A 17,156-nucleotide genomic window follows, 5' to 3' on the forward strand; every position below is an offset into this window, starting at 1 on the left:
TTGAACCCGAAATATAGAAAGGTTTTTAAACTTTCATCTCTCAGTTGCTAGAAGTTTTTCTCATTTCATTTATGATATTACCTCTGTACAACAATATTTCAAGCAAACTACGACGCTCTTCTTTCCTATATACACATACAGATACTGCAAATAAGAGTAATCCACTTATATAAAGATCAAAAGCTCTCTTTATTCACATAAGAGTACCCCTTTGCTCCAATCATTTTTCACTTTTTCTGAAACTGGTAGTTTGACGATTCCTATGAGCACTTTTGGCGTTAATCTGAATGAGAAATCTCTTTCGTCTTATTGTTTAGTTGCACTTCGGCTGTTCATAAACTTCTCGTATGGTTTTCATTAGTAGTTTCTCATATAACGGTTTCATAAAATCGGAGCCCGACTCTTTCACAAATATTACACCATTTCTTTCCTCTCGCTTCATTTCGTTCAGCAGATCTATCAGTTTTTCGTTTCAATACTTCTGCTATCGTAGCGTTTGCATGTCTGCTTCTTCGCTATTGTTCAGTTTCCTTTTAATATTTGTCTAAAGTTCTGTGTTAATGTTTCCACAAACTTTTTGCTTAAGGGAGCATTTGGCGCTGTTACCTTTGTCGCTTGTACCCGTGACCCTATCCCAGAAAATGAAGCCCCACTGAAACACTAGTAAACGAATGTTTATCAAATATAGAATATGATAATGTCCAAGGACAACTTTATTTTTCCAACTCAAAGTAAGTGGGGCTGAAGATTGAAATTTTTCAAAGCTTTCCTTATGTTGATAAAATATTCCAAAGAAATCAGTTTTATACTTGAAGTACGACAGTACATATGCTATAAGAGGGCAATAAAACATCTGTTTATAGATGTCCTCAAGTTCTACTCGACGGCACGAAATGACTGGATATACCATAAAAAACAGTAAATTTATTAACTATAGAAGTTGATAGGAATTTTGGTTTAGTAAAATATGCCAAAGCAACCTTCACGAGAGGTAAAAATAATGCCTTGCTATATAAAGAAACATAAATAAGCGATCTGGACCAAAGACAAAGTTATAAGTATTTAGCAATTAATGAAATTAGAGTATAACTCATTCAAATTACAGGGAGGAAAACACACCAACACCGGTTGTTAAGCGGTGGTGTGGGACGAATACACACACACACACATACACACACACAAACATATATATATATGACAGGCTTCTTTTAGTTTCCGTTTGCCAAATCCACTTACAAGGCTTTGTTCGGTTCGATGCTATAATAGAAGACACTTGCCCAAGGTATCACGCAGTCTCAGAACTCGGAACCACGTTGTTGTGAAGCAAGTTTCTTAACACATAACCACACTTGCGCATATATATATAAGCATACTTCTTTCTTTGTGACAATATTTTTATTTCCTATGTAGCATTCAGCCAGTCAGCAACAAAGAAGCAAGTCGCTTTTGTTTAATTCAGGACAACTTTTGGTGTTTATTGATACGTGAATTTGTGTGTGTGTGTGTTTCAGCTGTACTTGTAATCGATTGCATGTGTATGTTCAAATATATGTTTATTCAGTTCAAAGCGAACATTTTGCTCTGTAATAGTCTAATCAATCAATGGCCGTTATATGAAATAATATCATTAATGATCAATAGTTGATTGTATGTTGATTCTATAGAATTTATGTGAGAAATATTGAACAAATTTGTAAAGAATTGAAGTAGAAGAACGAATTGTTTCAAGTTAAAGGCAATATCTTAACATGTAGTTACTTGTACAATCAATTGCGTAAGGACGATGTAATATTACTTTGAATATATCTTCAATCTTTGATCTGCAAGATCAGGACTCCTGAGAAATCATCATCACTAACATTATACCGGAAACAACAAGAATCTATTCGTAGTTACTTGAGTGTCAGAAGTGGCCATCAAACTGCTTTCTCAACGCACTCTCTCTCTCTCTCTCTCTCTCTCTCCTTCCCTCCCTCTTTCTTTCTCTCTCTCTCTCCCTCCCTCTCTCTCTCCCCCTCCCTCTCTCTCCCCCTCCCTCTCATATACATACGCGCGCGCGCGCATACACTCGCGCACACACACGATAAGTTTCTGCGTAGAACCGTCAACCAAATTTCTCAAGGCACGGGTCGAACAGAAGCTAGGATAAAAGATATTTGCCTCTGATGCCACGTTGAGAGATCAAACTCGGAACTTCGTGATTGCGAAGTCCTGGATTCGCCTATAAGTGTACGTAACATCCATCTGTGGACTTACATTCAGCTATGGACACTCTTGATTATCATGTTATTTATCGATAACTCTGATCGGCAATGCTGTGCCAGATCTATGATTAAAAGCATTTTAATTTTGACCATGCTGCATTCTTTTCAAACATCACTCCCAAAGCTACATCAACTAAGAAATCGTATAATACATTTTCGCTAAAGACAGTAGGGTGAGATTTGAAGATTTGATTAGGTCAAGTAACCACGTTGAAACTCCTAATGATATATCCAGAACAGTTTTTAGAACTTTCCGGATTATATGATTTATTGGTACAGCATTAGACACAATGTAGTGGAGGCGCAATGGCCCAGTGGTTAGGGCAGCGGACTGGCGGTCATAGGATCGCGGTTTCGATTCCCAGACCGGGCGTTGTGAGTGTTTATTGAGCGAAAACACCTAAAGCATTCAATAGGCATGAAAGTTCGTACTCGCCTTTATATATTTGATTTTCTATATTTAATACTCAATATTTCATATATTCAATAAGACATTCAACACTTCATCTCATTTTACCATTTAATTTTATTAGAATATAAATAAAACAAAAAACAGACAGAGTTGGAACTCTTTTAAATAATATATTTCTCTATACACAATCATACAAAACTCTTTTTGTATATATTTTTATTTTCAATTTTTATTTTGTATATTTATTTTTATTCACATATATATATATATATATATATATATATATATATATATGTGTGTGTGTGTATGTGTGTGTGTAGTATATATATATATATATATATATATATATACCGGTCACTCCTTGCAGCAACACCTGTCCGTGTTTGCATTGTCCTTGCACAGGGGCCATCCGGACTCCCGGTTGCGCCGTGGACAGGAATTAATCTTGTCTCTTCGCTCCTTTGCGCCACATGGGCTCAGCTCCCCTCCCCTCTTCATCTAACCCCCTCCAACTGCTTCTCTCTCCCCCTCCGCCCTCCCTCCTACTTCCTTCCAACCACCTCTCCTCTCCTCTATTCCCACCCACCTCTCCTGCTCCGACTCCTACTTCTCTGTACTTCTCTTCACTCCTACTTTTCTTCACCCCTACTCTTTCTCTCTTACTCTCTCTCTCTCTCTTACTCACTTCTTCTCTCATCTCACTTACTCTCTCTTTCTCTTACTCCCTTCCTCTCTTACTCTCTCTCTCTCTTACTCTCTTCCTCGCTTTCTCCCTCCTCCCATACCCACCTTCCCCCTCTCTTATATCCACCTTCCCCTTCCCCCTTCATCGTCACCCCCCCTTCATCGTCAACCCTCCCTCATAAGCTCATCCCACCCCAACACACATTGTAGATTGACCAGATATTTTCCACTTTTATGTGGCGATGAAACGCACGTTGTCTTTCATTCACTTTCGCTTTTATTATTTTACCTAACTGATTAAAGTTTTTAGTCTAATATTTTGTAGATTTTATGAATTACAAATTTTCTCTTAGATCTTTTAGATTTTTAAACTAGTACGCTTTTCTTGATGGTGTCTGATCTCCTTCATCGGTTAAGCTGCAGTATGGTGGTTCTTTGAATTATTAGTATATTTTTCATTATATTATTCAATTTGATATTATTAAATTGTATATCCCTGTAAGTTCGGATTTTGTAATTCCATAAATTTATAATATTTCTTATATATATATATATATATATGTATATATATATATATATATGTATATATATATATATATATATATATATAAATATATATAAAAATATATATAAAAAAATATATATCAAATTCAATATATATATATATATATAAAAAAATATATATCAAATTCAATATATATATATATATAAAAATATATATATATATATGTATATATATATATATATATATGAAGAATGTCACTGGAAAAGAAGATATAAGATTTGCCAAGTTTTTCTCTCTCACCAAGGTCATCAGCTGTCGAACGCCGACGAAGGGAAATAACCCTGAAATCCGGATACGTTCGTGCTGCTGGTCGTGGTGAGAGGGATAACTCCCTTGGCAAACAGGACACAGTCGTGTGTCGATAAGCCAGCTGGAGGAGATGTCCTCCTGGGGCTAAAAGCAACAGTAACATCCACCCCTAGGGGTCAGCCACACTTAAGTGGCAATATACTACACTTTATCGTGCAGTTACTGTTAATACTTCATTTAGAGAATTAACATATATATAAATATATATATATAAATATAAATATATAAATATAAATATAAATATAACTTCACTGGAAAAAGACTTATATATATATAAATATATATATATATATAAATATATATATATATATATATATATATATATATATACATATATAAATATATATACATATATAAATATATATACATATATAAATATATATACATATATAAATATATATACATATATAAATATATATGTATATAAATAAAATTACTCGTTTTTCCATTTCTTCTGGCGTGCAGTTGTTGAAAATTTCTGGGTACAAATGTACAAATTGAAATGCAAAAAAACGAAAAGCTAAATGGATTTATGAATGAAATTTTGGTAATTGCGTTTATTTCCACCACGCGACACTTATTACTGCAAACATGATTTAACTAATCTATACACACACACACACACACACACACACACACACACACACACACACACACACACACACACACACACACACACACACACACACACACACACACACACATATGTCTCGAGTTGTAGCTGTAATTCAAAGGGGCCAGCCTTGTCATATTCTCTGTGAGGCTGAATCTCCCTGAGAACTATGTTAACATTATGCATGTCCATGAACTTTTCTTCGGATTTATGTATCTACTGTTTCTCTCACTTTCTCTATTACTCTTTCACTTCCTTTGTGTCACCCTTCTCTTCCGCATTTGATTTAACAATGTGTATATGGAGGTGCAATGGCCCAGTGGTTAGGGCAGCGGACTCGCGGTCATAGGATCGCGGTTTCAATTCTCAGACCGGGCCTTGTGAGTGTTTATTGAGCGAAAACACCTAAAGCTCCACGAGGCTCCGGCAGGGGATGGTGGCGAACCCTGCTGTACTCTTCCACCACAACTTTCTCTCACTCTTTCTTCCTGTTTCTGTTGTGCCTGTAATTCAAAGGGCCAGCCTTGTCACACTGTGTCACGCTGGATATCCCCGAGAACTACGTTAAGGGTACATGTGTCTGTGGAGTGCTCAGCCACTTGCACGTTAATTTCACGAGCAGGCTGTTCCGTTGATCGGATTAACTGGAACCCTCGACGTCGTAAGCGACGGAGTGCCAACACAAAAATATGTATCTATGTATCTACTTCTCTTGCGATGTGATAAACATTAGAAACACAAAACGAACGCCGCCACCACTCACTGTCTCTTTCACTCTCTCTCTCTCTCTCTCTCTCTCTCTCTCTCTCTCTCTTTCTTTCTCTCTCACTTTTTATCTCTCTCTCTCTCACTCTCTTTCTTTCTCTGAAACATTTAAAAACGCAAAACGAACGCCGTCACCACCCACTGCCTCTCTCACTCTTTCTTTCACTCTGACTCTCTCTCTTACTTCCTCTCAGTCCTCCTCTCTCTCGCATTGCAACTCCAAAGAAGTGTGGTGCACACAACAGGAATGTACAAAGCTTATTAATATTATTGATATACATTTATATATATATCTGTGTGTGTGTGTGTGTGTATATATATATATATACACACACACACATTTATACAAAGTATGGGGTTTTAGTTCACAGGTGAACTAGACTATTAAGTACGGTAGATAAATGCTGTAACGGATTACTGGAGCTCCAAGGTTATAGCCGAGACGGTAGTTACGGAGCCATTGTAGATTTCCGATTCAGCGGATATATAATAGTTAAACAGGACGGCAAGCATTAAGGCAAGGCAAATATCCCAAGTCATATACAATATTATTATAGAGAGAAATTCAAAATCTTACAGCTGTTTCTGGGTTATCCCCGAGAATAGAAAATTCCATAATCAGAGACAAATAGGCGAAAAAATCATGGGAAAAAATATGGAAAATGAGAACTTTTTTTCTTCTCTCTTTCCATCTCCTTATTCTTTTACTCCCTTCCTCTGTATTGTCATCTTAGTGATATATACCATTTTTATTTTCCATATTTTTCCCCTATTTGTCTCTGATGACGGAATATCCAATACTCGGGTATATCCCAGAAACGGCGAAAAGATATTGAATTTCTTCTTATAATAATATTGTATATGACTTGGGATATTTGCCTTGCCTTAATGTTTGACGTTCTGTTTAACTATTATATATACATTTATATATATATATATGTATTTTTATATATATATATATATATATATATATATATATATATACATTTATAATATAAACATACATTTATATATATATATTTATATATATATATATATATATAGGATTATTGTACTTGTGTATATAAAAACGACCAGTAACTGGTCTGTCAATATGCTAGAAAAAGTTATAAGAATATCAAGCTAAAAGCTTTTTCTAGCATATTGACAGACCAGTTACTGGTCGTTTTTATATATACAAGTACAATAATCCTATCAGGATCTCGGAAAATTTTTTCTGAACCTTCTGATTCTTTTAATGTGCTAGTTTCCTGGTATTAAATTGATATTAGTTAATATCGAATTTTTACCCTATTATGTTAATTATATATATATATATATATATATATATATATATATATATATATATATATATATATATACATACATTTATATATACATACATTTATATATACATACATTTATATATACATACATTTATATATATGCATACATTTATATATATGCATACATTTATATATATGCATACATTTATATATATGCATACATTTATATATATGCATACATTTATATATATGCATACTTTAATACATACATTCATTTATATAAACATACATGTATAAATATTTATATGCACATAGATATATACATATTCATACACGCACGCGCGCACACACACATATGTACAGTGTGTGTGTGTATGCATAGATGCATATATGCATACATATATTGATAACAATAACCGTTCGGTACATTATGCGCTATGTGTAAGAAACGCTGTTGTGTTTATATATATGTGTATGTTTGTGTGCGTGTGTTTGTGAGTGCGTATGTGTGTGTAATGTATATATGCATTCATGAATGTATGTATGTAGATAGATATCTTTTTATTATAGCCACCGAGGGCTAAATACAGAAAATGGACAAATTACAATGTAGAGCTTGTCTTGGGGGGGGGGGGGATAATTTCGATCAAAAGGGATCGCGGGAAGAAAAGGGGGGCGATCAATAGGGATCGTGTATCACAGTCAATGTAAAAAAACGGGGAACAGATTAAGTTTATCCGTGGAGAGAAAAGCCTACGGAAAAGACCACGGTCACCTCAGGCTTTTTTTTTTTTAAAGGTACATGAAGTACCTTCTCTCTTTTTGTCTCTTTTTGTTACAAGTCTATGCTTATACATACATACATACATATCTTCATAAGTAACTATAAGAATATCAAGGTAAAAACTTTAGCCAAATAAAGAATTGCGACTCGCTCATTATCTGTAGCAAATATTGACTGGTAATATCTGCGATTTGGTATCTACTTGTTTTATTCCATATATGTCAAATGTGTGAGTGCGGAGAAATAAAAAAAAATGTGAATAAAACTAGCACAGATAGGAGCAGAAATGACGTTGCCAGAAAATGCGGCTGACTTTGGTTTATGTTAGGCTTCTTAGCGAGTGGCTCGGATTACTACTAACTGTCGGTACATTGCTAAACTAGTGTACTTTGAAAGAGATAACTACCGTCTGTGACACACTGCAATTTAACCAACAAATGTACTTGGCATTTAAAATGGATTAACCATTATGTTGATAATGACAATTCTTTTTTTTATTCAATGACGCAAACTTTTGTTTTAAAGTGTTCGAATTTAAATTAAAACTTTCCTAAAAATATGTGTGTGTGTGTGCGTGTACACGCGTGTTTGTGTGTGTGTGTGGTAGAGAAAGAGAGAGATGAAGGAAACTGTAATATAATCAGTATATTTTAAAATAAAACATTAACTGCTTACAAGTTAATGATGTTGTTTGCACCTTTCCGTAAAGCAACTGTTATTATTCGCGCTGGACAAAAAGTTTTGTGGCATTTCTTCCACTTCTTTACGTGCTGTGAGCTCAAATGCCGCCAAGGTCGACTTTGCCATTCAAACTTTCGACGTCGATTAAATAAGTACCAGTAAGGCACTAGGGTTGAAGTATTCGACTTCCCCCTCTCGTTAAAATTGCTGGCCGTATGTCAAAATTGGAAAGGATTATTATTGACTTGGGAATATTGTTGAGGAATTTCTCTAGCGCAAATATTTCTCAGACTTCTTTGTCGGTGCCACTCAGTTGCTTGTCCCTACTTTTTCGGCTTGTATATTAAGTAATTATAATAGGTACGGAACATAAATATATATATATTATAAGCTTCAGGCTTATAAAATATTATTACTATTATTATTATTATTATTTACTTTAGTGTAAAATCGGCACCGCTTGCCAAATAATCGCATGTGTGTGTGTGTGTGTGTGTGTGTGCAATACTCTTCCTGGGGATTAACTGTAAAGCACTCCGCCCTGAAAATAACATTCATTTAGTTCACTGCTATTAACAGGATAAAAAGAAAAAGAAAAAAACAAAAAAAAAAAAAAACTTAGATTTACCTAAAAGACAAAGCAAAACAATGCAAACCAATGAACATGCTCAACATATTTTAACACTTTCTACTCACGTAAGTTAATCAAATGACGAAGAAAGCAGTTTCACCTCTGACAGAAGAATGTATACGAAAAGCATGATTTCCTTTTATATTATTTCTGATATTTATTTACTTTATTGTCTGTGGATTGGCTGTGGGTGTGGAACAGAATGTCTTTAGGTATTCTAATCCATATCGTTAACAGTGTGATATTTTCCGGCATTTGGCAGCTTCGCGTTCAAATTTCACAAAAAGACAATAGTGCCTTTAATTATTTCGGGGTGACAAATGAAGTCTCAACCCAGAACTAGAGTTGATTCTCCCCCTCTCTACACTCTTTCTCTCCCGCTTTAGATTTTACCTGTAATTTTAAAACATCTACCTGTCATATTTTGCTATACTGTACGATTAATTACGTATACGTGTCTATGGAACCCTTAACCATTTTTCACTTCGCCAGTAAAACTTCAAATAATTGAACGACTGAAAGCTCTTCGTCGATAACGACGAAGATTTCAGTTGACAAAGAGCAGGGTCAAATGTTCTGCCTTAGTGTTAATATTATTTACGTTATTTAAGGCGCTGAGTCGGCAGAATTGTTAGCACGCCGGGGAAATGCTTAGCATTATTTCGTCTGCAGCTACGTTCTGAGTTCAAATTCCGCCGAGATAGACTTTGCCTTTCATCCCTTCGGGGTCAATAAATTGAGTACCATGTAATCGACTAGTCCCTTCACCCAAATTTCAGGCCTTGTGCCTGTAATAGAAAGGATTATTTACATTGTTAAAGGCGGTAGGCTGGCAGAATAGTTAGCACGCCGGGAGAAACGCTTAGCCGTATTTCGTCCGTCGGTACGTTCTGAGTTCAAATTCCGCTGAGGTAGACTTTGCTTTTCATCCTTTCGGGTTCAATAAAATAAGTACCAGTGAAACACTGGTTCCATATAATTGAGTTACCCCCTCTCTAAAATTGCTGGCCTTGTGCCAAAATTTGAAACCTATTATTTACGTTGTTTAGGGCGGTGAACTGGCAGAATCATTAGTTGGCCGGGCAAAATGCTTAGCGGCATTTCATCTGTCTCTGCGTTCTGAGTTCAAATTCTGTCGAGGTAGACTTTGCTTTTCATCCTTTCGGAGTCGATAAATTAAGTACAAGTGAAACACTGGGGTCGATGTAATTGGCTATCCCCCTTCCCTCACCTCAAAATTTCAGACCTTGTGCCTAGAGTAGAAAAAAAACGATTATTTACGTTGTTTCGGACGGGGAGCTGGCAGAACCGTTAGCAAGTCGAGCAAAATGCTTAGTGACGTTTCGTTCGTCTCTACGTTCTGAGTTCAAATTCCGCCGAGGTCGACTTTGCCCTTCATCCTCTTAGAGTCGATAAATTAAGTACTAGTGAAACGCTGGGGTAGATGTAATCAACTAGTCCCCTCCCCAAAAATTTCAGGCCTTGTGCCTTTAGTGGAAAGGATTATTATCATTATTGTTGTTGTTGTTGTTGTTATGATGGAGTATGGCCTAATGGTTAGAGTACTGTACTCACGATCCCGGAATCGTGGTTTCAGTTTACAGACCGGGTGGTGCGCTGTGATCTTGAGCAAAGCACTTCCTCTCGGGTTGCTCTGCGATCACTTCGATACCTGATACGTGGCCAGCTCAGATAACGTCGATTTGATGGAGAGAGTGAGCTAAAGTGCGACACATATATTTGATCACTATAAACAAATCATTTGTGCTGGTCGTTCGTCAAGTTGAACGCTCATGCGTCGTCCTTGAGTCCAGACATATTAATAATAATAATAAGAAGAAGAAGAAGAAGAAGAAGAATGATAATAACTTAATTGATTGGAAGTGTTATCATCTACATTGTTTTGTCTTGGTATAAAAGATGGGCTACAGCAAATATTCTGTTTAATACCAGATTTGCTTGTCAATTGGTTGACCTTAACCAGTTGAGCATGTCTCTTGGTGGCTGACGATATGTGCATCTCTGATTATGAGCAGAAGTAGTGGGGGAGCATCATAACCATGTGTTGAGAGGAATTCTTTGGAGTTTGAATAATTCACCTTTGGAAAAATGGGTGTTTTGCTCAACATCCTTAAACAGACCTTATTCAGGGACCTTTTGAGCCGGATGGGCCACTCGACCTGAAGAAAATTCTAACTGGGCCACACCTGCGAGGTCATGCGCTGTTTATCTTGATATGAGATCACCATGTCGTGCACATATGGTTGTGATGCATGTGCCTGGTATACCCTTATCAGACAGGTAGTCATGATGGGTATTTTGGGCTTCGTATATTTTACTCCAGTGCCACTTTGATGGCATGCACTGCTCTTTCACTCAATCATTATCTTCATCATCATCATCGTTTAACTTCCGCTTTCCATGCTAGTATGGGTTGGACGATTTGACTGAGGACTGGCGAACCGGATGGCTGCACCAGGCTCCAATCTGATCTGGCAGAGTTTCTACAGCTGGATGCCCTTCCTAACGCCAACCACTCCGAGAGTGTAGTGGGTGCTTTTACGTGACACCAGCACGAGGGCCAGTCACGCGGTACTGACAACGGCCACGCTCAAAATGGCGTTTTTTAATAATAATAACAACAACAACAACAACAACAACAACAACAACAACAACAACAACAACAACAACAACAATAATAATAATAATAATAATAATAATAATAATAATAATAATAATAACAACACTCTCACCTATCAGCAGCCGAAGACACAGAAGCACTAATTCAAACGAGTAGAACAACCGAAAAATAATAATAAAAAAAAAACTAGAATATCTACAATTTCTTGCGAGTATTTTAAATTTCCTTCAAAACAAGTTGAAAATATCAACAATTTCTTGTGAATATTATAAATAACTCTCAAAAAACTAGAATATCTACAATTTCTTGCGAGTATTTTAAATTTCCTTCAAAACAAGTTGAAAATATCAACAATTTCTTGTGAATATTATCAGTAACTCTCAAAAAACTAGAATATCTACTATTTCTTGTGAATATTAAAAAAATCTCCTTCAAAGCAAGTTCAAAATATCAACAATTTTTTGTGAATATTATAAATAACTCTCAAAAAAAACTAGAATATCTACTATTTCTTGTGAGTATTTAAAAAATTTCCTTCAAAGCAAGTTCAAAATATCAACAATTTCTTTTGAATATTATAAATAACTCTCAAAAAAACTAGAATATCTACAATTTCTTGTCAGTATTTTAAATTTCCTTCAAAACAAGTTGAAAATATTTACAATTTCTTGTGAATATTATTAGTAACTCAAAAAACCAGTATGTCTATAATTTCTTGTGAATATTATAACTCTTAGTCTCTTGTGAATATTATAACTCTTAGTCTCTTGTGAATATTATAACTCTTAGTCTCTTGTGAATATTATAAATAACTCTCACAAAAAAACTAAAAAAACAAAAAACAAAACAAGAATATCTACAATTTCTTGTGAGTATTTTAAATTTCCTTCAAAACAAGTTGAAAATCTTGCATATCCTCAATTATCTCTGGCTGAACACTCAAACGATTATATTCAAAAGCTTTGAAACTTCAATTCTGTGAATACCTGTCCTTTCCTGAATATTCGAAAATGTAAACTTCCTTTTAGTACACAAGCACTACAGTTCCCTCTGGCTGAACACAAAAACGATCATCATTAGAAAATTTAAAAAACTTTGCTTAACACACAAACGATCATCATTAGAAAATTTAAAAAACTTTAATAAGTACAATTCTCTGCGAAAATTTTGCCCTTCTTTTCTCCTTGATTACTCGAATATGTGAACGTACATTTTATTGCAACAACACTATTAAACGCACGGTATAATGTGCATTTTACTCCAGCAACACTATTAAACGCACAACAAAAATTTCAGTTAATGTTTACAATATTACCCGGAAATGAAAATTAAAAAATTGTGCAACGGGTGTAACAAAATGTGTAGGAAACGAATATGAAAACAAAAATGCGCGGAAAGCAACGGGGGTGGGGGTGGAGAGAGGACTTCTGAAAATTCACAAGATCCGAGGTTTTCGCCCATAACTTTTAGTGAAATTGTATATAAATACTTTTCAAATGACATGCATTACGGATGCCTAATGTGCCGTAAACTCCTTATTTTCGTTCGGAAAAAGGACGGCGGGTGCGGAATTATTGGAAAACTTTGTTTTTCTTTTTCTCGATGAAAGAGTTACGGTGACCTAATAAGCCACAAAGCATCTTTCTTGTTCGGAAAACGGAGGGCGTTTCTTTCTTTAAAATTTCGTTAAATTTTTACAAGTGCATCTTTACCATAACTAGGAATCCGAAGAAACTTTTTTTGAAACATGTGTTTTTGAAGGTGAGATGCGAAACTGCGTTAGTGACCTTTCTTTGCCCATATTTTAAAATAACATTTTGCATAAATACGTTTTCTAGAGTGTGGATTACATTAGATTGAAAATTCAAACAAGTTTGAAAAGAATAATAAGTGAAAATGCTGAAGTTATAAAAATTAGTGGTAACGAAGTCTGGACAGGAAAGAGAAAGAACGATACAAAATCCTTACAAAAACCACGTTAGTGTATGTGTGTATGTGTGTATGTGTGTGTGTGTGTGTGTGTGTGTGTGTGTGTGAAACAAGTTAAAGTATAATATTAAAACAAAATATCTTTTACATACCGCTTAAAAATCACTGGATATATTAATCCCAGATCGCAGATTGTGGCATATTTGGTCACCATAATTCATTCGTCGAAGAAAAACCCCATCATTTTCCAATAATTCCAGGTTCTCTCCCCACCCCTTTTTCTGAACAAAAATAAAAGGTTTGTGGCACATTAGGCATCTGTAATTCATGCCGTTTGAAAGGTATATGTCTACAATTTCATTAAAAGACATCCATTTTCCTTAAAGTTAGAGGGAAAAAAATGGATCTTTCCAAAAGTCTTCTCCCACCCCAAAATTTTCCCCACAAATTTCTTTATAATCGTAATGTATGTCTTTTGAAAGGTATTTATATAAAATTCCATTTAAAAAAAAAGCCTATTTCCCTGAAGGAAAAACACCGGTTCTTGTGAATTTTCCGAACTCCTCTCTATCCCATCAGAAAAGATTTTCTCCACAAATTTATTTATAATCGTAATGTATGTCTTTTGGAAGATATTTATATAAAATTCCATTTTAAAAAAAAGCTTATTTCCCTGAGGGAAAAACAACGGTTCTTGTGAATTTTCCGAAGTCCTCTCTATCCCATCAGAAAAGATTTTCCCCACAAATTTATTTATAATCGTAATGTATGTCTTTTGAAAGGTATTTATATAAAATTTCATTTAAAAAAAAAAGCCTATTTCCCTGAGGGAAAAACATCGGTTCTTGTGAATTTTCTGAAGTCCTCTCTATCCCATCAGAAAAGATTTTCCCCACAAATTCATTTATAATCGTAATGTATGTCTTTTGAAAGGTATTTATATAAAATTTCATTTTAAAAAAAAGCCTATTTCCCTGAGGGAAAAACATCGGTTCTTGTGAATTTTCCGAACTCCTCTCTATCCCATCAGAAAAGATTTTCCCTACAAATTTAGTTATAATCGTAATCTATGCCGTTTGAAAGGTATTTATATAAAATTTCATTAAAAAAAAAAGGAACCGTTTTCTTAAAAGTTATGAGGGAAAAACTCTGATCTTGTGAATTTTCCAAAGTCCTCTCTCCTTTTTTTCTTTTTCGTTTCCGGGTAGAATAATAAATGAATAAATAAATGAATAAATAAATAAATAAATAAAGCAGTCTGCTGGGTGTTAACAAGCATGTAGAAAACGAATATGAAAAAAAAATTTGCACTAACGACCCTGGTGTGGTGGGGAGAGGACTTTCGGAAAATTCACAAGATCCGATTTTTCCGTCATAACTTTCGGTAAAATGGATATATATTGAATTTCTTTACGGAATCCCACGTTTTTGGTCATGGAAGATCCGATTCTGAAAAAGAAAATTTCAAAAATCGCATTTTCGAAATTTCAATCTCCACCCCACACATACACACACTTCATTTTTCACTTTTTCCGGGTTTTTTTTGTTTTTCTTTTTTGCGAAATATCTAAAAAATTACGATTACGATTCTGAAAAAAAATTTGTTTGTAAAATTTCAATTTTTAAACAGCAAAAACATATATATAACCCCAGGCCACATGCTAGAAATAACAGCCAAATCTCATAAAACTGCGATAACATAATGTAATCAATCTACTCACCTTTCTGCAACGATTTCTTTCAGAGTAATTTCACGCAGTAATATGACAGTATTTTCATGTGAAATTAAAGTGGGTTTTTTTTTTTAACTTTTAAAAACTTTTTAAAAACTTTTTTCGAATTTTTTTTTTTCAATCAATCTACGTGGGAAAATACGGAGATTAAGAATATGGACAATATAAGCACAAATTCAAATTTTAATTTCAAATTTTTTATGAAAATCTCCGACCCAAAATTCCCCCCACCCCTGCTCGCCTTCCTGCTGTCTAAAAGTGACAATGAACGGTTGTTTTGTCTATTTCACATGAATTACTTTGAAATAGTGAAAATGCGGTTTTTGAAATGCTTTTTGTTTTCAGAATCGGAGCCTCCATAACCAAGAAAACATGGGATTCCGTAAAGAAAATCAATATATATCCATTTTACCGAAAATTACGACGGAAAAATTGGATCTTGTGAATTTTCCGAAAGTCCTCACCCCCGTGCCTAGGGTCGTTAGGGTAAATTTTGTTTTTCATATTCGTTTTCTGCATAGGTGCAGGAGTGGCTGTGTGGTAAGTAGCTTGCTTACCAACCACATGGTTCCGGATTCAGTCCCACTGTGTGGCACCTTGGACAAGTGTCTTCTACTATAGCCTCGGGCAGACCAAAGCCTAGTGAGTGGATTTGGTAGACGGAAACTGAAAGAAGCCCATCGTATACATGTATATGTATGTATATATATATATATATATATATATATATATATATATATATATATATATGTATGTATGTGTGTGTATATGTTTGTGTGTCTGTCTTTGCCCCCTCCCCCAACTTCACTTGACAACCGATGCTGGTGTTTACGTCCCCGTAACTTAGCGGTTCGGCAAAAAGAGACCGATAGAATAAGTACTAGACTTACAAAGAATAAGTCCTGGGGTCGATTTGCTGGACTAAAGGCGGTGCTCCAGCATGGCCGCAGTCAAATGACTGAAACAAGTAAAAGAGTAAAGAGTAAAGAGAGAAAGACTCGTTAACACACTGCAGGCTGATTTATTTTTTCTTTTAGTTCACGAGTGAAGATCATTATATTGACCGAAAATTCTACACATCAGCAATTTTCTCTGACAGAACACACAATCGATCACCTTTAAAAACTTCGAAACTTTAGGAGGTAAACAACTGACTGCCAATATATACAAACTGCACAATTACGAAAACTAAAAACCACCGTAAAAATCTATAAAAAGGCAAGAAAAATTCAACGATGTAAATATCAAAATCTATGTGTGTATATATGTATGTATATGTATATGTATATATATATATATGTATGTATGCATATATATATATATATATATATATATATATATATATATATATATATATATATATATATATATATATGTATATATATGTGTGTATGTATTATAATTGTTATTTTTTTCTATTCGTAATTAAAACGAAACAGTGTGAGTTGGCCCTTTCCGAGGCTAAGGTCAGCCCTCTCATCGAGCGCCTGTCGTAGTAAACACAATTGACCTCTGCTGACTGCAAGAGAGTGACGTTTCTTTTGCTTCCTGATCGCACTACTTTTACTGCTATTGCTGCTACTGCTGCTGCTACTACTACTACTACCACTACTACTACTACTACTACTACTACTACTACTACTACTACTACTACTACCACATCTACTAATAATAACAATGATTATAGTGATTTGCCTGGAGACAAACATACATGCAACAGCGTTTACATCCTGCTGACAGGACATATAGTATCCCATTACCACTTCTACCACCGCCGCCGCCAACGCCATCGCTATTCTACAGGAAGTAGCTCGGAGATTGCATGATGGCTCTGTCTTTTGTCTCCCTGTCTCTGTCTCTCTCTCTCTCTGGCTGTCAAT

General features: G+C 35.0%; 1 protein-coding gene across 4 annotated transcripts in view; it reads right to left on the bottom strand.

The window, feature by feature from the left end:
* LOC149131416 (methyltransferase-like protein 27) overlaps positions 1–17,156 on the bottom strand; it is a 59,644-nt gene that overhangs the window by 26,970 nt on the left and 15,518 nt on the right. The window contains exon 2 of one of the 4 annotated variants that reach the window (XM_089339838.1): positions 13,696–13,824. The exons of 1 other annotated variant lie outside the window; for it this stretch is intronic. The gene's annotated coding sequence lies outside the window, so the exon portion shown is untranslated. Of the gene's footprint in view, positions 1–8,970; positions 9,555–13,695; positions 13,825–17,156 lie in introns of those variants that run through there. 2 more of the 4 variants (XM_089339837.1, XM_089339839.1) reach the window with 2 other exon arrangements.

The sequence above is a fragment of the Octopus bimaculoides genome, chromosome 22 (genome assembly GCF_046866305.1).
Source record: "Octopus bimaculoides isolate indiv1 chromosome 22, ASM4686630v1, whole genome shotgun sequence".
Lineage (NCBI taxonomy): Eukaryota > Metazoa > Mollusca > Cephalopoda > Octopoda > Octopodidae > Octopus > Octopus bimaculoides.